Source organism: Pleurodeles waltl, chromosome 6 (genome assembly GCF_031143425.1).
Source record: "Pleurodeles waltl isolate 20211129_DDA chromosome 6, aPleWal1.hap1.20221129, whole genome shotgun sequence".
NCBI classification, from domain to species: Eukaryota; Metazoa; Chordata; class Amphibia; order Caudata; family Salamandridae; genus Pleurodeles; species Pleurodeles waltl.
In genome coordinates this window covers 448052468-448074722 of record NC_090445.1, presented here as the reverse complement: position 1 = coordinate 448074722, position 22255 = coordinate 448052468, and the positions used below count along the sequence as shown (strand labels likewise).

At 45.8% G+C, this 22255-nt stretch overlaps 1 protein-coding gene across 1 annotated transcript in view; it reads left to right on the top strand.

Moving 5' to 3' along the window:
- The first annotated feature begins 10162 nt into the window (after positions 1–10162).
- LOC138299875 (Krueppel-like factor 15) overlaps positions 10163–22255 on the top strand; it is a 34854-nt gene continuing 22761 nt past the window's right edge. Inside the window, exon 1 of the mRNA XM_069238557.1 lies at positions 10163–10289. The gene's annotated coding sequence lies outside the window, so the exon portion shown is untranslated. The remainder of the gene's footprint in view (positions 10290–22255) is intronic.

Below are 22255 nucleotides of genomic sequence, written 5' to 3'. Positions count from 1 at the left end.
CAAATATATATTCAATTTTTTGATTCATTTTAGGTTTTCTTATTATTCCACACATCTGCAAGATTTGAGAACAAGGGTGTCAATCAACTGAAATATATGTGGTTAATTGGCCAGCTTCGTGCATATGTTAATAACCTGCCTAATTAAGTAAGGGTTTGGGGGACAGAGTTTTAACACTATTTGTAGTTATACTGAAAACTGGATTAAACATCATCTGACCTCATCGATGTTTAGGGTTAATACATTTATATCAACGAATCCTTCTATTTCGTGGTCATGATGCTTGCAAGACTTGCATTAATGAAACACTGGACTGGGGATAAATCGGCTGTATGGAAAGAATGGCAGTTCATACTCGGGTGTAAAAATTAATCATACATATCAGGTATTAATGGGAGGCTGCTTTAAATGTTGTAAGCAATGGATAATGGGGCCAATTATTTAATAGTTTGATGTGCTTATATGATCATTTATTTAATTTTATTTTTTACTTAGAAGTAGAATTCTTTCGGGTTTAGCCAATATATTTATGTTTTTAGGCATGGAATCATGTGATCCTAATAAAAAGGCATTAACATTAGGCATGCATATTGCAACAGTGTGCAAAAGCTTACAGGGCTTATACGCTCCAAAAGTTTGCTTTGGCTTCAGGAACCGAGGACAGCATCTTAGTAGTGGCGTATTTACCAGAGATGCGAACATAAATGGAGCACCAACCTCCCTCCCCCGCAAATGAATTGTAAAAACCTCTGGGCAAAGCAAGGTCTCCAGGGATCTCAGGAATAACCCGCGGAGCAGGTCGGGCTGGATGTTGTCCTGGCCATTTATGTATACTACAGATGGTGTCAAAAGATGAACTTCTACCCTCTAACCCAGTGGAAATACTCAAAGGCTCCGAGATCGAGGCCCACCTTTGTCAGTTGATGTACGTGACAGTCACAGTTATGTCTAATCAGACCAAAGCATTAACATGGATTGAGATGCTACCGTCCACACAGTGTCACTAGAACCAAGCTATACCTGGCAGATGAGCTCTACCTAGGCCAAAAACGGATGCTGCTGAGCCCGTAACTAGGGTGAAGCCAGTTCTGGGGTACTTGTGTTTTGGCTCAGGGGAGAGATGGCTTCTCAGTTCGGGCAGGACTGTTCCCATTGGAGCAGAATCAAGACTGATCTGCAAACAGCGGGTCCAAACTGAGGTGGCATAGGTACAAAATAATCATGGATTGGGATGCGGCCTGAGTAATAGCCAGTGGCTGAGATTAATTCAAGCATTCAATCCATAACTTTTTGCACACTTTAGCATCCAAAAATTAGACAGACAGTACCACCATGTGGCGGTCTGGCATTAGTGCTGGTGCTGAGAATTTAGCACCGCAAATCACTGTTTCAAATTAAGCACTGATTCCTGCCTATTAATAATAAAAATGCAGGCATTATATTTATTAATCCCTCTGAATGCCTGTGAATGGTGAGATGAGGGCCTGTAAGAGAGAACACACAGTCATCCATTGCAGAATGTCTACGTTGCAGGTCCTGTCGCCTAAAAGTACAGAAGGTTCAATGATTAGAAAAATCAGGCATAAATAATGGACATCGAGGGTAGCATGCAGCAGTTCTGGTTCCCCTAATACTCACTTATGACATTCATTACTTGGAGGATGTCCGTCACGTTGCAAATGGGCACCATCCGCTTTGAGATGTTGGTGTTCATCCAAACGTTTGTACAGACTCAGGTGTCTGAAGTCCATTTTCCCCAAGACTGATGAAGCTATTGGATTCTTCTTCCTAATCACCAATAGGGGACAGTCTCAACATAGTCAGGTTTCTTGCTTTTGAAAGGAAATGGCAGTGTGGTTTCTGTTGTTCCATACCTGCAGGATCCTTTAGCTGTTGTGAGCCTGTAACAAGGTTGACATGTGGACTCAGGTAGAGGAAGAGTTGTGTTTTTCTGGAATTAAAAAGAGTGAGTCCTCTTCAAACATTTGGTTGGCATTTTCTTCCAGGACCTCACAAGAGTAATTAGCCAAAAATAGCACCCTTAAAGTGGAAAACCTGGGGGCATAATCTTTATGGTAAACATCAAATGTAGGTTTTGATGAAGAGAAATGGAGGTGGACCCCTGCCAAAGGCAACTCACAAAAGAACCCAACTTGCTATTAGATGCCTTTAAAGAATAAAGGACATAATCTAACTTTTGCTACTGCCTTGAATTGGTCCTTGCTATCTCAGAGCAAGTTCTCAACTGCATCAGCATCATACATCTATGTGCAGACGGGCAACTGGGTGTCTAAGTAGACTTACAGTGAGAAGAGTCCACTTTCTTGCAATAAAGGAGCAGGGGTACCACGGGCCTTAATGCAAGTAGAGAAAATGAATCACCACCCCCCATTAAGGTAATACATACCAGTCATAACTGGGGTGAAGTAGGCCCTGATGCCACTGGGACACCATTGCCACTGCCTGCATTAATGATTGCTGTGCCCCTGCATTTTTGCCTGTAGGATTCTTTAATATGTAACCCATGCTATTGAGATTTCACAGACGAAGCTCGCTGACCGAGAATCCCTAAGTGTAGTGTCTAGTACTGACCTGTCCGTGTCGATATGGGAATACAGTTTAGTAATACACTGCCACAGGTTAATTCCATAAGGATTCCTCCAGTCTCGAAAATGTGCTGGTGAAAAGGTAGATCTCGATGGGCTTTCGCTGCTACTGTTGTAACACCAACGCACAAGATGTTCTGGGAAAATCTGGTATTAGTCTGGGTTTGGTGTCCCTTATCCTGGCGTCTACAGGTTGGAGTACTTCTGCGTTTCTGCAGATTGCCACATGTAAACACGGGACACTAAAATTAAGTGATTCTATAGCTGTGACATTTTTCACATATTTATGGATTAGCTATATTTGCCATGTAATCCATCATCTACAGATCTTTAAAAAAATGTGTTTCTAGCTCAATAGGATCAAAAGTTACTAAAACACAATAACAAGTGTTTCTGTGCAGTTGAAGGTTCTTCATAAAGGTTGAATGGTCATCCTCCAGTTGATCATTACTGTATTTGGGTGTAACTGGTACTACTAAGGTGAAACATTTCCCTAGGCAATGTTACAATGTGTACAAATTACAAACTAATCAAGTGATATAATCACAATATGTAATGCATTATGCCACATAATTTGCCTTTTCTGGCTACATAATTTACTTAACCCTGCCTCATAATTTGGTCCTCCCTGCCGCATCATTTCAGTGGTCCTAATGTAAACCCACCGGGCTACAGGATTTGTTCCTGGTTACACACACAGGGTTTCTTAAACAACTTATGATTCCTGATTGGGTCGGAAATGTGATATGTTTAGTTATATGTTTCATCAAAAGCAGAATGGTTGCTAGCATGCATATTGTATGTGCAGCCCAAAAGTAAGTCAGTAAAGCTGCACCTTTAATGAGCATCCGGGTCAGCCGGTTCCGCGGCTCTGGCGTCGAGGTCTTCTCGTCGGTTTCAAGGCAACCTGCAAGCCAGACTGCCGACTGCAGCCGTCTGACCAGGTCCGCCCGACTGTCGGGAAAAGCGGGTCGCCAGTGAGAAGGAGTCGCTCAAGGGGTTGTACAGGTGTTAGATTAGAAATCTTTTCACAAGTTTATCCCATGCGGCAATAGCACTTGTAAAGCAGAGGACTCAATGTTGAAGAAAAACAGAAGGGAGATCAGAGACGTCGTGGCGCTATGGGGTTGGGGGGTGTTGCAGGGAGCGGTAAGGGTTGAAATAATTTTTGGATGCAAAATTAATGTGTACCCCTGGTTTACCCACCAGGGCACTAACACCCCTTGAAGTGTGACAGGCCTTCCTTGGAAATAGAGAGGGTTAACTGCCCAGGAGCGGACACTCTTCCTGGCCTGCGTGTTTAATGGAGTACAGGGACACTTGCTTTCATGCACACGCCCCTAACCTTCACTCTTCCTAGTGAGCATGTTAAATGTGTATAGAGGGGGTACTATGGACCGGTTAAGGGCCCAAAATACCCCGCAACCTGCATCCTTAATAAGAAGTATTGTGTTTTCATAAAGCGCTGCACTCAAGCTGACATTAGGCTCTATAAATAGGTGCTATATAGAACCGTCCTCTGCGCAGCAGGGTGCAATGGTTGGGATGAACAATGCTCACATGGGTTACATATCAGCAATAATTTCAAATACTAGGTGGCACACAAATGCATAAGTGAAGTAGGAGTCAGGGGCATAACGCAGGCCCTTCTAGAAGTCCCCTGAAGAGCTGGGGTCCCACCAACCCTGCAGGGGACTCCCAACCCTTCAAGGGGACCCCCTATTCAGACAAAGGCCAATTAATATCTTTAAGATATGGGAGACTTAGGGGCCCCTCATAAAATTCTTCAGGAGGGGTATAATTTTGTGTTAAACCGTCGGGGCCCATCCTCTCTCAATCACTCAGTACACTGTTAACACACTGTGGCCCTCATTATGAATGTGGTGCTCTTAAGACCGCCACACTTGCAGTGGCGGTCCGAATTCTGCCATAGTGGTGGTTGAACTGCCACATTACGACGGTGGTGGCTCTGACTGCCGGCACCGCCAATTTGCAGCCAGTCGACAGCCAGGCAGTCTCGACGGTCGTAATCCGCCAGGGCAGCACTGCTGATTATGAGAACCCTTTCCGCCAGCCTTTGCATGGCGGTCGGACCGCCATGCAAAGGCTGGTGGAAAGGAGGCATCAGCGGCCACATGGGGGCCCCTGCACTGCCCATGCTCTGCCCATGCTCTCTGCATGGGAAGTGCAGGGGCCCATATGGACAACCATGTCATGCTTTTCACTGCCCGAATTACGGGCAGTGAAAAGCGTGACGAGTGCTGTCGCATCCAACACACCGCAACATTGCAGCCAGCTCGATTACAATCCAGCATCAATGTTGTGCTGTGTTTCCGGCTGGGCAAAACTAATAATAGGGCCCGCAGAGGGACAGCCACATAGGTGGTTACCCCAATGTGGACTTTGGCCGGTGGCCTCCACCACCTGCCAAAGTCTTAATAAGCCCCTGTGTCTGATTGTGAAGGTTCTAGCTCACTCTAAGCCTCAAAAGCAGCCAGCTGTCTCCCCTTTGCTTCAGCACTGCAGTACACACTTACAGGCCATTTACACAAAAAACTATGCAAGTGAGCATTGAGGAGTATGCACTGCATACTTAAAAATGTAACACCATCCTCTCACAATGTATGACGGTACATACACTATAATCATTTAATTGTTTTACATTCCACTTGGTCCAGTAATCATGTTCTTAATAGGCCAGTGCTAGAAATCTAGTACCAAATGTCTTATAGTTCTTGCCACTGACCAGAGAAGAGTGTGATCTCATTACAGGGTGTTAACACACTACTCAGAACAAAGCGCTATATCGGGATATGCAATTAGGAAACAATATTTTTAAGGAGTTGCAGTAAAATACCAACCAAACAGCGATGCAGTCTCACTAGCTCAGATAATCAATTGACTACTTTCTGTTTAGACTAATATTTCATAGGTGTGTAGTGAATACTTAACTTGTTGCATCATCCTCCTGGAATACATCCTAGTGGAAGGAGAGCAGTATATACATTTAACTCGTATGTCAACTGTTCTAGCAATCAAGATTACCAGCATTGGTTGAGATACCACAGACCACACCAGAGCCATTTGTGTCCATTTTACTCACACGTCAATAGTTCTAACAATCAAAGATTTCAGCACTGGTTGAACAAGCACAGCCAACGCCACAGTCATCTTCTGTGTCACAAAGCAAGGGGTCATTCATTCTACTATATGGCATTGTAACTATAGCAGTGAGTAATTCCCAAGTCATTTTCCTTCTGTTCTTGTACATTGCAGGCAAGACCACCTTGAGGACAGATAGTCCTTCAACTCAGTCTTCTGGGCCAAAAGACAAACAGACATGGACATGGTTGCATGCATCTCAACATAAAATATGAAACCTAGATTGTAGGAAGGTAGCCTCTTTCTAGCCTTGTTACCCCCACTTTTGGCCTGTTTGTGAGTATATGTCAGGGTGTTTTCACTGTCTCACTGGGACCCTGCTAGCCAGGGGCCAGGGCTCATAGTGAAAACCCTATGTTGTCAGTGTGTTTGTTATGTGTCACTGGGATCCTGCTAGCCAGGACCCTAGTGCTCATACGTTTGTGGCCTAAATGTGTTTCCTGTGTGGTGCCTAACTGTGTCTCCGAGGCTCTGCTAACCAGAACCTCAGTAGTTATGCTCTCTCTGCTTTCCAAATTTATCACTACAGGCTAGTGACTAAATTTACCAATTCACATTGGCATACTGGTACACCCATATAATTCCCTTGTATATGGTACTGAGGTACCCAGGGTATTGGGGTTCCAGGAGATCCCTATGGGCTGCAGCATTTCTTTTGCCACCCATAGGGAGCTCTGACAATTCTTACACAGGCCTGCCACTGCAGTCTGTGTGAAATAACGTCCACGTTATTTCACAGCCATTTACCACTGCACATAAGTAACTTATACGTCACCTACATGTCTAACCTTTACCTGGTGAAGGTTGGGTGCAAAGTTACTTAGTGTGTGGGCACCCTGGCACTAGCCAAAGTTCCCCCATATCATTCAGGGCAAATTCCCCGGACTTTGTGAGTGCGGGGACACCATTACACGCGTGCACTATACATAGGTCACTACCTATGTATAGCGTCACAATGGTAACTCCGAACATGGCCATGTAACATGTCTAAGATCATGGAATTGTCACCCCAATACCATTCCAATACAATTCCATGACCCCCCGGGTCTCTAGCACAGAAACTGGGTACTGCCAAACTGCCTTTCCGGGGTCTCCACTGCAGCTGCTGCTGCTGCCAACCCCTCAGAGAGGTTTCTGCCCTCCTGGGGTCCAGGCAGCCCTGGCCCAGGAAGGCAGAACAAAGGATTTCCTCTGAGAGAGGGTGTTACACCCTCTCCCTTTGGAAATAGGTGTGAAGGGCTGGGGAGGAGTATCCTCCCCCAGCCTCTGAAAATGCTTTGATGGGCACAGATGGTGCCCATCTCTGCATAAGCCAGCTTACACCGGTTCAGGGATCCCCCAGCCCTGCTCTGGCGCAAAACTGGACAGTGACCACTCCCCTGACCAGTACCTCCCAGGGGAGGTGCCCAGAGCTCCTCCAGTGTGTCCCAGACCTCTGCCATCTTGGAAACAGAGGTGTTGGGGGCACACTGGACTGCTCTGCGTGGCCAGTGCCAGCTGGTGACGTCAGAGACTCCTTCTGATAAGCTCTTACCTCTCTTGGTAGCCAATCCTCCTAACTTGGTAGACAAACCTCCTTTTCTGGCTATTTAGGGTCTCTGCTTTGGGGAATTCTTCAGATAATGAATGCAAGAGCTCACCAGAGTTCCTCTGCATCTCCCTCTTCACCTTCTACCAAGGATCGACCGCTGACTGCTCCAGACGCCTGCAAAACTGCAACAAAGTAGCAAGATGACTACCACCAACATTGTAGCGCCTAATCCTGCCAGTTTTCTCGACTGTTTCCAGGTGGTGCATGCTCTGGGGGTAGCCTGCCTTCACCCTGCACCAGAAGCTCTGAAAAAATCTCCGGTGGGTCGACGGAATCTTCCCCCTGCTAACGCAGGCACCAAAAGACTGCAACACTGGTCCTCTTGGTCCCCTCTCATCCTGATGAGCGTGGTCCCTGGAACACAGCAACTCTGTCCAAGTGACTCCCTCAGTCCAGTGACTTCTCAGTCCAAGTTTGGTGGAGGTAAGTCCTTGCCTTCCCACGCTAGACTGCAAAGCTGTGTACTGCGTGATTTGCAGCTGCTCCGGCTCATTTGCACTCTTCCAGGATTTCCTTCGTGTGCAGCCTAGCCTGGGTCCCCAGCACTCCGTCCTGCAGTGCACAACCTTCTGAGTTGTCCTCCGACGTCGTGGGACCCCCTTTTGTAACTTCGCGTGGACTCCGGTTCACTCTTCTTCTAAGTGCCTGCTGAGGTACTTCTGCGGGTGCTGCCTGCTTCTGTGAGGGCTCTCTGAGTTGCTGAGCGCCCCCTCTGTCTCCTCCTCCAAAAGGCGACATCCTGGTCCTTCCTGGTCCTCAGTGCTTGTTTGTTGTATTTCTGCGTGGGAACACCTCTGCAAGCTTCATCGCAGCGTGGGACACCTGTCTTCCAAAGGAGAAGTTCCTAGTCCTCTTCCTTCTTGCAGAACTCCAAGCTTCTTTCAACCGGAGGCAGCTTCCTTGCACCTTCATCCACGGTTTTCTGGGCTCCTGCCCCCCCTGGACACTGTCGTGACTACTGGACTTGGTCCCCTTGCCTTGCATGTCCTCAGGTCGGAAATCTGTTGTCAGTGCACTGCTGGTGTTTGTTCTCCCTGCAGAATCCCCCTATCACAACTATTGTGCTCTCTGGGGGTAGTAGGTGCACTTTACTCCTACTTTTTAGGGTCTTGGGGTGGGGTATTTTTCTAACCCTCACTGTTTTCTTACAGTCCCAGCGACCCTCTACAAGCTCACATAGGTCTGAGGTCCAATCATGATTCGCATTCCACTTTTGGAGTATATGGTTTGTGTTGCCCCTGTACCTATGCTTGCCTATTGCAACCTATTGTAATTCTACACTGTTTGCATTACTTTTCTTGCTCTTACCTAATTTTGGTTTGGGTACATATAACTTGTGTATATATCTTACCTTCTTACTGAGGGTACTCACTGAGATACTTTTGGCATATTGTCATAAAAATAAAGTATCTTTATTTTTAGTAACTCTGTGTATTGTGTTTTCTTATGATATTGTGCATGATATAAGTGGTATAGTAGGAGCTTTCCATGTCTCCTAGTTCAGCCTAAGCTGCTTTGCCATAGCTACCATCTATCAGCCTAAGCTGCTAGAAACACCTCTTCTACACTAATAAGGGATCCCTAGACCTGGCACAAGGTGTAAGTACCTCTGGTACCCACTACAAACCAGGCCAGCCTCCTACACCATTCATAACAGCATACAGCATGGGTAATGCTTCAGTCAACATCAGTCATTTATTTTCTTGACCTGTGAATGATGGCATTTTTTCTAATCACGTGTACAACCACCTGAAAATGAATAAGTGTCAGGGCTGGTTAGCAGTCCTATAGTTTTCAATGTATTCCTTTTATAGTCCTCCGTTAATTTTTTTGTTTCTTCTCTTTTTATTCAGATGTTGCTTTAGACGAAACTACAGCTCTCCAGTCAATGTAGTGGGTTGCTTGCTTGCCGCTCATATAATCTGAGTGCAGTGCATCCCACATGGCCATTTCCTTTAAATCAGGAAACCATTATGGCCTGTTGTAGTCTGTAGTTTATCATTGTTTTAACATTCCCGGCTGGCCAACAAGTAGGTTCTAACTTTGGCTGGAACTTTATAACTATAGACTATTTACAATATCTCTGCAAGAAGGACAACCACTGCTACGTTTAGTTTTATAATTGTAAGCATATGCTTTCTTCTACTTGTATTCTTTTAATTTATCTTACAAATGTTGATTTTGTGCGTGTTTTGTTGTGCTTGTGTCAGAGGGTGAATGCAAGAATGAGTCAGTGGGTGTGTGAATGGATGAAAGATGATTGACAAAGTGTGTGTAGATTACTTGTTGAGTGCCTAAACCCATTAAAGACACAAAAGTAACTTTCATCCATAAACCAGACCTATTGGCATAGGCATTGTGTGTGTGTGTTACATTCTTATACTTCTTGATTTCCCCGCGGTCCCACGTCCTTTGCTGCTTCAGTTCCAACAGACTTAACTTCCTTGCTGACTCAATTTACTTACTTTCCCTCCTACCCCCGTGTTTATGTGAGACATTCCGTTTATCACACCCACTGCTGTACCCTCGTTATTGAAAGATATCCACTCTAGCTTCCTGCTTCTAAGTTGGTAATTAGGATTCTCAATTTACGCACAGCCTCAATGACACGAGCGTCCTTCTAGTCGCGTCGTGACGTTCCCGCGCTCCAGCACTTGCGTAATGACGCTTTTGGTCACGAGAAGACGAGCCCCCTTAGCACGTCGACTAATTGAACCACAGGAAACCTGTCGAGCCTCCTACTGTTGTCCAATAGTAGCACGCCGACACGGGCCCAGCCAACCATAGCTGCCACTGAGCCCAGCCTACATGGGAGAGGGTGGAGGTGGGGCCAGTCATGTGAGCCAGAAGTGCCAGCATGGAAGGAACCCCGAGACATGTCCCGGAACCGGGACTGGACACGGCCTGAGAGAGTCAGGCACTTGATAGAGGTAATAAGTACGTGGTGACGTAAATGTGGGGCTCAGAGCTGCATGAGAGTGCGAAGTAGCTGGGGCGCACCTACAGCCCAGGGTACCGAGGGAGTATGAGAGAGTTAATCGTGGTGCAGTAGGAGAGAGGCAAGGATTCAATAAGAGAGAGAATGAAATGAGAGTCGTGACATGGGCCTCGAGGTAAAGTGGCGAGATACTTCAGCGGGGGTGATGAGAAGCGAACAGTTCGAAGGGTTAAAACAGAAGGCCAGCTAGCGAGTGAGATGGAGGGGTTTAGTGCTCTAAGTGTATAAACAAGCATCGGCATAGCCAATAGGTCTCGCATTTTGGACCTCACAAGCGTTTAGCCATGCAGCACATTGTACCAATGACGTGATTGAACCGATGACGTGATTGAACTTTTACAGGATAAGACAGCATGTGTCAAAATTCATTGCTCGGGACGTGCCTGGAAGCGCCTTACGTCGCAATATTTAAGAACAACGGAAGTGTATCTGCCCAAGAGTTTAGTAATAGTGATCATATCCATAACTCAGATCACAAATTGATTATTCTCTTGCCACCTTGACAGCAGATATTTTTATAAGCGACCTTAAAGTTTCTTATTATTCGACCTTAAAAAAACAGAGGGGCAGAAACGAGTCATTCTGAATTTGAAACTGTAGTCTGAAAATTACACACGTTTACAGTGGAGACCTAATCCCCTGCACTACCTTACAAGCAAACTGGTGTAAAATGAGTTCATCATAAAGGGCTGTTTTTAGACTCTCCTATCTACTACTCGTCAAACATAGTAAGCGTTACATAAATGCACCACAAAATAATGTATGCTCGTAGATGGATGGATGGATGAATGAAGAAGTACCATGGCGCTACCCCAGCTCCTATTGAGAGCGGTATTATACTTCCCCCAACTCCCTTCTGCACACACTGCAAGGGAATATAAGTCCCAATTGAGATGGAAGGCCCCTAGGTTCTCACTTACTACAAGACACTTGTAGGAATCAAGCCCTCTGGGGTATGTGTCATCCATGAATTCACCCTGGGAGGGGCGTGGAACCCTGAGGCTGTGCTCATTGGTAATATCTGTGACTTTTGTTGTGTTTTCCCACCCTCTACGTTGGTGGCGGTAGGGAGACAGGTGGTTTGGGTATTTTGATATGTGGTCAGTGCTCCCTTAAAAAGTAAACCACAAACAGGTTCATATTTATCCGTGAACCATCCCACTGAAGGGTGCAGAAGGCCAGCAAAGGGGACAGAGGGAGGAAGCTTGGGAGGGGGGGGTATCATCAGGAGGAAAAGAAACATCTGGGGCTGAGGACCCCCAAGCTTCTGCACCAAGCGAAGGAGAAGGGATGGGCATTTTTGCTGCAAAGGCAGCAGGGAGTGGGAAACTGCAGTGCCACTGACGTAATCTCCGCAGTATCTGGTGTACTGTGTAGAGATTCAATTACAAAATGTCATTTTCCATTCTTAAGAGCCTTCTCTCTCTACCAGTTTCTCATGAGACTCACAGACGTGGAGACCCCAGATTAGGGGCTGCCAATCCTCACAGGGGAGGAAAGTGTTAATTTATCTCGAGGGCACCTATACTCCAATATTCCCTACTTGTGTTCAGATCCCTATGAGGAGATGGGAGACACATCTCAAAGCGCTACAATGATTAATGTTTTTACTAAGGCCTTTTTCAGCCTCCACACCCATACCTTTTAATTGAACACATCTCTGGCTGCTTGGCATCCCACATGACCTTGAAGAAGTCCTGGGTCCTTGTGATGGCCTGTCAACTATATGTCTTTACCTGTGAGAAACATGGCAGTACCCACGCACGTGTGCCATTTGCATGCCCCCTCAGCTACCTTTTGAACCACTGCATAAGGACTGGGCACCTTGCTCACACTAATGAGGTCAAACACTTTCCCCATACTCTGGGCACTTGGAAAGAAGGTTAAGCTTTTTAACCAATAGCATAAGGGTACGCTGCTTCGGAGAGCTTTGTCGTGACAGGCCTTGAGTCTCTGCATCAGCTCTCCCAGTTCATATATAAAATATGCGGATTGGAACAAATAAAATTATACAGTAGCCATCTAAACCAAATACAGAAGGGAAACAAAATTACAAATAAATGCTGATCTGTAGTGGCAATGAAAATTACAAATGCCGCTCGGTACTGAAGCCCATGTCAAAGAAAACAAGCGAGCACAGCGAAGAGAGCAGAGGGGGAAGTGGGTGGTTGTGTTCGGAAAGCCAATAAAGACAAGCATCCTAAGACAGGAGTTGGGGGAAAAGAAAAAAGTAGAGTGCGGCAACTAATATAAATGACCAGAAGGGAACTGTTCCATGTAAGAGGGCCAGTCTCCTGGGTGGCACAAAACAGCCAAAAGACAGGACAAACGTAAGCTGTTCACCAATGAAAGAACGGGAATTTCGAAAGGTAGACCCTTGAATCCATGATAAGCGATGGGCGTGGGCAAAGCCCACAGAGTAGATAGCAGCATGCCTCATAGAGACAACGAATGCGCTGCCTAGGCTTGACCTAAAAATAGTATGGGAACTGTGATCTTGAGTACATGAGGACGAAGTCAGGTGTGTGGCTAAGAGTAATATATCTTGTAGCTGTTTTGTTAGTCTCTCAGCTGTGTATACATCATTTGGTCTAACTACACACGTTAACAGAGTTAAACATATTTTTTTTTAAGCTCATAAAATTTGAATGTTGATATTCACAAAATTTGAGAAGCATGCAGATTTCTAACCACCAGTGACAACGTGTCCTCCAGTCGGTGCATTTTTTTTTTTAGGAAGATAACTTACACTGATTGCCAGTGGCAACCAGGTTATGCAAAAATCTTTGCAGTAGGTGAATTAACTCACTAGTGTATCACAGTATGATTAAATCCTGTGATCAAACAACACACACACACCACTGCATTAGGTGCATTATTAACCCTCATAGATTTGTGAATATGACCAAAAATATCTGGACAGTCGTAAGCATACAGTTCCATGACGTAAGGGCCATTGACCTAATGATGTTTGTGAATCTGATTAGAATTTGTGACCCACAGCATACATGTAAAATAGTTTTTGAGTTTGATGGGTTTGACGGAGGATTTTTGTTGTTGTTGTTGATTTTATTGTTGTTTTCATGTGTGCTACTGTAGGCTGTGATAATACCTTGCTTACATCTCAAACAACATATTAGCTATATTAACTATATAATAATAATATTCACTAGAAAACTTCCCCTCCCTCAGTACATTTCTCCTCATAAGATGTCCCCTTCTCTGTCCCGTACTAGTTTGATTATACATGGCATTCCCGTCCTTCTCTCTCTGTTTCCTGTGAGCCGCTGTTTCTTTGCTGTGTTTTCCTGGCTCTCATCTTCCTTCACAGATATTCTGAGACCAAGGTTGTCCCTCAGTATCCATGTTGACCTATCCCGTCTCCCAATTCTCCCATATCATCTCGTACTTTTTTTATTGCCTCTATCTCTCTGTATAGTTCCCTTTCAAGTATTCAGCATCTCCCAACACTCGCTATGGCCTGGTGCTATCCCCGATCCCCCATCTTCTGGCTGTGTCCCTTTTTGCAATCATACCACCCAGATTCACCAGTAGTTTTTGATGTCGTATGTGGTCGGTTTGACCCCATACCCCCAGTATCATTGTCTCCGGTGTCATTTCTATATTGGTCCCTGTTGCGTGTTCCCGGGTCTTCCCTAAGTCTTTCCAGAATCTGGCGACCCGGGGGCAAGCCCACAACATACGGTAGAATGTGCCCTCGTCCCCACATCCCTGCAGACACTTAGCAGTTGTCACCCTCCCTATCTTGTCTGTGATATTAGTTTCCTTTGTATCTCCCCCTCTAGAAGCCTCTTTTCTAATGGGGCAGTTTCCTGTGTTTCCTCTTCTGCAGGGATGCTATATTTCAGGGCTTCCTGTAGGCGGGCGTACTGTAACCATTATGTGTCCGACATTTGATATTCTGTTTTGGGGTGTGAGAAGGGTGCCACCCTGTTTTCTTCCCATATGTCAGTTAAGTACGTTATCCTGATATTGTTCCAACCTTTGTAGCCCCTTAAGGTATTTATCTTGGGTAATCTGGTTCCTTCCCACAGGGGTGTTTCTGGGGTCAAGCGTGTGGCCCATCCATTACTCCGGTGAGTCTTTTCCATGTTTGTATGACCGTTTTTGTTGCTGGGCTGAATGCAGGGTTTAATTTACCTCCGGATAGCCAGTACAGGTAATTGTTTTTGTGCATCAGCTCCCTTACCCCTCGAAATGCTGGGTCATCTCGTGGGGCGAAGGCCCAGTGCTTTATAATGCTTAGTTGTGCAGCTTCGTAGTACCTCGTAGTACTTCCGGATATTTGTTAGGGCTATGTTCCACTCATATTTTGATCGTTTTTAGGGTGTGCAGTTTGATTCTGGGTTGCCCTCCCGTCATAGTAACGTGCATACTAGAGAGTCTGTTTTGTGGAAGAATGTATCTGGGATTGGGTATGGGGAGTTGTGTAAAATATAGAGGAAGCGAGGTAAAGCCACCATCTTGAAAACTGCTGCCCTACTCATCAATGGAATCGGGAGGGTTTGCCAATGTCTTACCTGCGTTTCAAATCTCTACAATAGGGGTTGTAGATTGGTTTTGTACTGGAGGTGGGGTTTATTGGATATCCAGATTTCTAGGTATTTGAACTACTCTAGTTCCATTTTAAATGGCAGTGTTATTGTTTGGTCCATCTCCCATATATCTACTGGGAATAATAGAGGTTTACCCCAGTTTATTCTGAATCCTGATACCTCCCCAAAAGCCCGAAAAAATTCTACTAGGCGGCCTATTGAAGAGGATGTCCGAGTCAAATACAATAAGATGTCATCTTCATACAACAAGATCCGCTCTTCCTCGCCACTATTAGTGGGCCATCCTCTGATCAGCGGGTCTGTTCTAATCCAGTTGGCCTCTTTTTGGCAAAAAGCATCGGCAACAAAGGACATTCCTGTCTGGTCCCCCTATGGAGGCCGAACTCTTGTGATGTGTATCCATTTACTCTCATTTTTGCAGTGGGTCTTTTATATAGTAACGCAATCCATCTCCAGAATTTCAGGCCAAACCTCTTTTTAACTAGTATGCCGAACATATATCTCCATTCTACCAAATCAAATGCCTTATTGACATTTAGGTAGAGAATTGCTCTTCCTTTGGCTGAATTTGTTATTAAGGCCAGATTGCTATGAAGCCTTCGGAGGTTCAGGGCAGTAAAGCGGCAAGGTATAAACCCTGTTTGATCCGGATGGATCAGGGTCATCATCACTTTTCTCAGTCTGATTGTCAATGTCTTTGCCAGTATTTTAGCATCAATATTTAACAACAAGATCGGGCGATGGGAATCACTCTGGTCTTTGGGCTTGTTTGGTTTGGGCAGAAGGATAATCGTTGCTGTTCTCATATCAGCTGGAAGTTCTCCGGTTTCAAAAGCTTGTTTTAATGCTGCATGCAAATGTGGTTTCTGCCCCTTACAGAGCTTCTGAAGAAACTCTACGGGGAATCCATTAGGTCCTGGGGATTTCCCTCTCTGTAGTTGCCCTATCGCTGCCATCATTTCTTCCTCTGTGACCTCCTCCTCTAATTCCCCAATTTGCTGGGGGGATAAGTGTGTCATGGGGCAGTCAGCTATAAAGCTATCTATTTCTGCCTCTGGGATGTTTGTGCAGGATTTATAAAAATCATCCATTTGGGCTGTCATTTCCTCCATTACCTCTTTGGGATCCCTTATTTGCTTCCCTTGTGCTGTCCAAATTTCACTAATAAGGGAATCACTTTGTTCCTTCTTGCCCAACCATACTAGCAGTTTGCTTGCTTTATTCTCAGCCTCGTATAGCCGTTTACTTTGTAGTAGGTATTGTTGTACTTCATCTCGGGTCACTATATTGTATTCCTCCCTTTTTTGTATCATCTTTTTTTTAATTGTCTTGTGTCGGTTGTGTTGTATATCTCTGCTCCAAAGTTATAAGTTCATTTTCTAGTGTTACCATTCTTTTTTATCTTTGCTGTCTTTCACCTACTTCTCCCTCTATGATCTCCCCTCTTATAGTGGCTTTATAGGCCTCCTACAGGGATACCGGGCTTTGTACCGACCTCACGTTTTCAGTAAAATAGTGCTGTGTGACCTGTTCTAGGTTCTTGACTACTTTTGTATTTTGTAGTCGCCATGTTTGCATCCGCCATCCACTCCCTGGTGGTCGGGGTCCCGGAGACAGCACCATCTGTAATGGGGCATGATCACTAATACCCCTGGCCAAATATTCTGTCTTCTTAATTCTAGTCAGCAAGTCTGTAGTGAGTAAGAACTAGTCCAATCTGGAGTGAGTGTCGTGGACAGCTGAATAATGAGTACCCCTCCTTTTGCTGTCCATAGAGAGAACTCCACACATCACTCAGGCCCATTGCATATGTGAACTCTTCCAGTTTTCCTCTGGTTGGGCATCCTTTCTTCGATTTGTTAGCTCTATCCATTTCTGCATCCATTACCATATTTAAATCACCTCCCATTAGTATTGATGCGGGTGGGTAAGTCATAAGTATTGTACCTATTTTTTGGAGTACCTCTCCCTGTAGACCCGGGGGTAGGTAAACATTGACTAATAGTATAGGTGTGTTCTTATACATCCCTAGTATTTCTAGGTAACAGCCGTGTGGGTCTACCTATGGGTGGGTGGTGTGAAACGGAAGGGCTTTTTTAATAAGTACCATGGCCCCTCTAAAACCGGATGTAAATTGCATGTGTCGCACTATTTTGTATTTCCCCCTTTCCATAGCTTTATGTTGTGCATCTAGAAGTGGGCTTCTTGCAAGAATATTATGTCTGATTTATAGCTAGAGAAGGCTTTGTGGATTAAGCTCCGCTACGCTTTATTCCCTAATCCATTCACATTCCATGTGAGGAGGGACAGTTTCTCGTTACTCATGGTGATGGTTTCTGCGAGAGTAGTCTGTCTTTGTTTAAGGGATTATCCTCCCGTACACTCCCCATGGCCTTTGTACTGACATCCAATTCCCCCCTCTGATTGAACTGAACTGTTATCCATTCCCCCACCCCACCTTACTGTGCTGTGATTGTAGAACTAACCACCCCCTCAATTCATGGTATTTGTTAGCCCGAACTTCTGGTTGGAGACCCGCTTTCCCCATTGTATGTCTTTCTGCGACGTGGACCGGTTCCATTAATTGTTCGTTGTCTGCTGTCCCACCTCCACGGGGCGTATAGGGGGAGGGAAGGGGCAAAGGAGGCCGGAGGCCACACTGATGCCCCCCCGCCACCTCTCCGTCCGTTCCCGCTCAGCCATGACCTTGGTATTATTGATTAGTATTTTAAATCATCTGTTATTCCAGCAGGTCCGCTGTCATTGGGGTCACCTGAGGTGGCTAATCAGTCTCCGGTTCTGTTCCAGACCCAGATTGTTCTGTTCCGTTACCTCTGGTGTCCGCAGCTAGTTCCCTCCATCTTCCGCTTATCTGAATCTCGGTTGTCCCCTTGAGGTCCTGGAGAGTCTTGATTTGGGCAGCCTTAATTTGTTCCTGTGTTGGTGCAGTGGCAGGTCCCCCACCCGGGCCCTCGCCCTTCTGTGTTTCTTTTTACCTGTGGTCCAAGTCTTGGTACCCTCTTTTCCATTTCCATTGCCCTGGAGAAGACCCTGCATCTCTATCCATTCCTAGGCCTCTTGAGGCGATGCCAGGAAGTGTTTTTTTTTTTTCTTGTGTTCGATCCGAACTTTTGCAGGGTATAGCAGTGCGTATTTTAGATCATTGTGGGGGAGGACCTTTTTGACTGTGGTAAATGCTGCCCATTGTTTCTGCACCATATTCGTGTAGTCTGGGTAGATATTTATCTCTTTCCCTTCAGTTTTCCAGGGCCCCCTTTTTCTTGTCTCCTGGAGGATCCCATCTCGATCCTTAAAGTTTATTAATCACACTATTATCGGTCTCGGGTATGCCCCCTGCAGTGGAGGAGTTGCCGGGATCCTGTGGGCACATTCCACCGAGAATAATTTGGTGGTTGCTCCCCCCAGTACCACATCGCTCAGCCAAGTCTCTCTGTAAAGTTGTACTGATGGGCCCTCTGTCTTTACCTGGACTCCCACCAGGTGGATGTTGTGTTGACGAGACCGGCTTTCAGCAACCTCCACTTTAATGGCCTATGTTCTCACTTCGTGGTTCATGAGTGCTAGTTTCTGCATAAGTGCTTTTACCTGCAGGGCGTTTCACCCAGCGTATGCTTTTGTTGCTTTAACTCGGTCTTTCAACTTGTTATGGTTGTCACACAGGAGACCTACTTCCCCGGCAAGTGTTGCAATTTGATTCTCTAAGGCCATTTTGGATTCCTGTAGAGCCACCAGAATCATTGTGGTATGTTGCGTTAGAGCTTCATCCCCTCCGGCTGTCTCTCTCGTATCGTCGCTTGGGGAGGGCCCTGTTGGCTTATCTTTGCGAGTCCCTTGTTTCCCCATATTCTTCTGAGAGAAGGAGGGGTGAGTGATCACCTTGGGGTCTCCGTTCTCAATTTCCACTGTCGTCCAGTTGTTGCTGCTTGGTCGCTCATCCATGCCATTTCAATTGTAGTGTGTCGGCGTGTTCTCATGCTCTCCCACACGATCCAGCACATTGTGTGCGTTCCCCTATGTCTCCTTGTTGTGCTTCTCTTCTGCGGCCTTAGCTGCCGGTTCTGCGGCCTTAGCTGCCACCGTCCCCAGGCATCATCTCGCCTGGGGCATCATCTCGCCGGTGGGCTAGGAGGGCTGCTTCCCCAACTTCAGGGCCCTCTGCAGCCCCACCTTAGGCTCCTTCAGGGATGTGGAATTCCTATGGACATCTTGTTTGGGGTCAAGGACAACAAGTTTTTATGTTTACTTTGTCCTTGGGACAAGTAGGCCCAACCCTCTGCAGCACAAACCCTTTGGGTGCTTGTTTACAGAGAGTGGAATTCTCTGCAGTTGAGGTAATGTGTTTCCAAAAGATAATGCTGTTCGAACTTGTATTTATGGTTCATTATTTGAAAGCCTTCATTATTAGGGTGAGTGCTGTAAATAAATGTTTTAAGGTCACACTTCACTACTGACGTTGGTTCCAGTACAAAAAAAAACAAAATGTGTATACACATGTTTGAAAAGTTTAGGCTATGAGGCTAAGTATAATGCTCCCAGAATGCTCTCTGATTAGATGCAAATGAAGTGTCATTTAGTAAAATGTGTTGATGCATGCTAGTATTTCCCAAAAATATTTCTATTGGAAAATCAGTGTAACGATTTTCAACACGAATATGGGAAGCATGAAAATAAACAAACACTGACAAAGCCAACTGATCTGACATATTTTTATAAGTCTTTTAGTTTCATCAATGCGTGTCTTGTTTTGACATGGCTTTTGTAACACTTTATTGTTGTGGAAGCTGCCAGGCCCTCAACATTGTAACAAACACAGGCAAAAAAAAAAAAAACGTTTTTGAACTCTAAAAGCACACATTGCCAGCAGTCGCATAGCAAAGACCCCACAACTGCCCTCCAGGGGGCCCCTTCAGCACAGCACCTGCCCTGAGTGAGTCTGGAGAGGGGGCTCCTCCATGTTCTTTGCAAAGGGGCACCCTCCAGTTTCGTTACGTCACTGATTGCCACTGTAGTTCCTGACACTGAACAAAACTACTTTGTGTGCCAATATGCTCCTTGTGGAAGAGCAGAATGCGATCACTCACAGTAAAGCCAGCCGAAAGAGAGAGAAATAGAAGTTTAATAAAAACAAAATGTCTTTGTTAACACCAGACCTAATTAGGGACCAAGACCCACATGTAGGTAGCTTTTTGCATGTCACAAACAGCGACTTTCGATGTTTGCGACGTGCAAAAAGCACATTGCGATGCACAAACCCAGTTTTGCGATTCGGTAACCTGGTTACCGAATCGCAAAACGGGTTGTCGCAATTAGGAAGGGGTGTTCCCTTCCTAATTGCAACTCGCAGTGCAATGTAGGATTGTTTTGTGACCGTGAACGCGGGAGCAAACCATTTGCAGTTTGCCCCCATTTCAAATAGGTGCTAACACTTTCGCAAAAGGGAAGGGGTCCCTATGGGACCCCTTCCCCATTGTGAATGTCACTGTAAACATTTTTTCAGAGCAGGCAGTGGTCCTGTGGACCACTGCCTGCTCTGAAAAAATGAAACAAAAACATTTCAGTTTTCGTTTTTGTAATGCATCTCGTTTTCCTTTAAGGAAAACGGGCTGCATTACAAAAAAAAAAGAAACTGCTTTATTGAAAAGCAGTCACTGACATGGTGGTCTGCTGTCTCCAGCAGGCCACCATCCCTGTGAGGGCTGCTATTCGCAAGGGGGTTGCAAATTGCGACCCACCTCATGATTATTCATTAGGTGGGCATTTGCGAAGCCCTTGCGAATCACAGATGGTGTCAGGGACACCATCCTACATTTGGATTTGCGAGTCGCAAATCTGAACCTACCTACATGTGGCCCCAAATTCTTAAAGAAAGTCACAAAGTGCACCCATGGTATATGTCGTACCCCTATAAAATATTTGTGAACTGTATTTTAGCATGGGTAAATACGCATGTGTAGATTTGCTCACGTGAAAATCTATTGAGCATTTGCAAGTTCATTTTCCCTCCAGCCACTTTCTTCCCAACCCTGGAAGGAGTTCTAATTCTGCCATTGTCAGGAGTAAATGTCCAACCTTTCTTATTATGGGAAAATATTAGAGAGAAGCTGGTGCAAATCTTTAAAACATGCAGGTTAGTAGGTTTGCAGACTCAAAGGCATTCCAGCCCTGGAACTATTGCTTACTGCTTCCTCCAGCCCCAGTATGCAGATCTGCAGAAAGGTGGCAAAATAAGGAAATTGCTACAGTAGGGATTGAAATTGCAAGTATTCAAGCCCTACTATGGTAGTAGCCCTGGCATAATCAGAGAGGCTATTATCAGAGCTCTTACATAATGATATTGCTGCCATAATTTGTCGCCACACTACATGGCACCAAAGGGACAAGTAGATCTTTTTACAGGACAAGTAGATTTGAGAAGCAACCTGTCCCCTGGACAAGTAGATATTTTAATAAATTCCACACCCCTGCTCCTCTTTCCGATGTCCCAGGGTGCCTTATTTGCTTGTTTTACCATGGGGGCCCTGCATTATATGACAGTGCTATATTTTTCTCTTCCTTCGTTGGGCCCCCTTCTGTCTCTGTTACTTTCTGTTTTTGGGCGCAAGCTCAGGGAACCTCCTGTGCTGTGTCCCCCTGAGCCCGCCGTTGCGTCTTCGGGATCTGCGCCTCCTCGTATCAGGACTGTTCCACTCCTCCCCGGAGTTTTTGGGCCCCCTGACGCTCTTTTATCTTCTTTCCACGCTTCAGAAAATGGTGGTGGTGATCCACCCGCCTCCGGATTCGCCGCCGTCCCGCGGTATTGCTGGTTTTTGTAGAGTCTTTGTGGGCCTTCCAATCTATATTCGGGGCAGCTCGGTTTGTTTAGTTTTGTTTTTCTTCCCCGGGAAGATCCTCTCGGCCCACCTCCGTGTCTCTGAACATGGCGGTCGTTGCTTCGTCCCGCCCCTGGACTCACTGTTGTCCCGATGTGCTGCTGGTTTTTCTTAGGGACTTCATAGGCCCCCAACACCCGATCTGCATCCGTTTGTTCAGTTTTGTTTTTCTTCCTCCAGTATAGCGGGAGCTGCGGCTCGGGGCCCACAGCCATCTCAGCTTGTCCATCTGCGATGCCTACTGTTGCTCCCCTCTCCATTGTATGCCCGTTGCTGGCTGTGTCTCTGGCTCCCCATGCCCCCCTAGGGCTCAGGATCTCTCCTGTGGGGTCTGGTCAGTGCCCCATACAGGATATTTGCCTCTCCCTACGGGACTCGGCAGCAGGAGCTCCGGACTAGGCGTCCGGCTCCATTGCTGGCTTGGCCAAGCC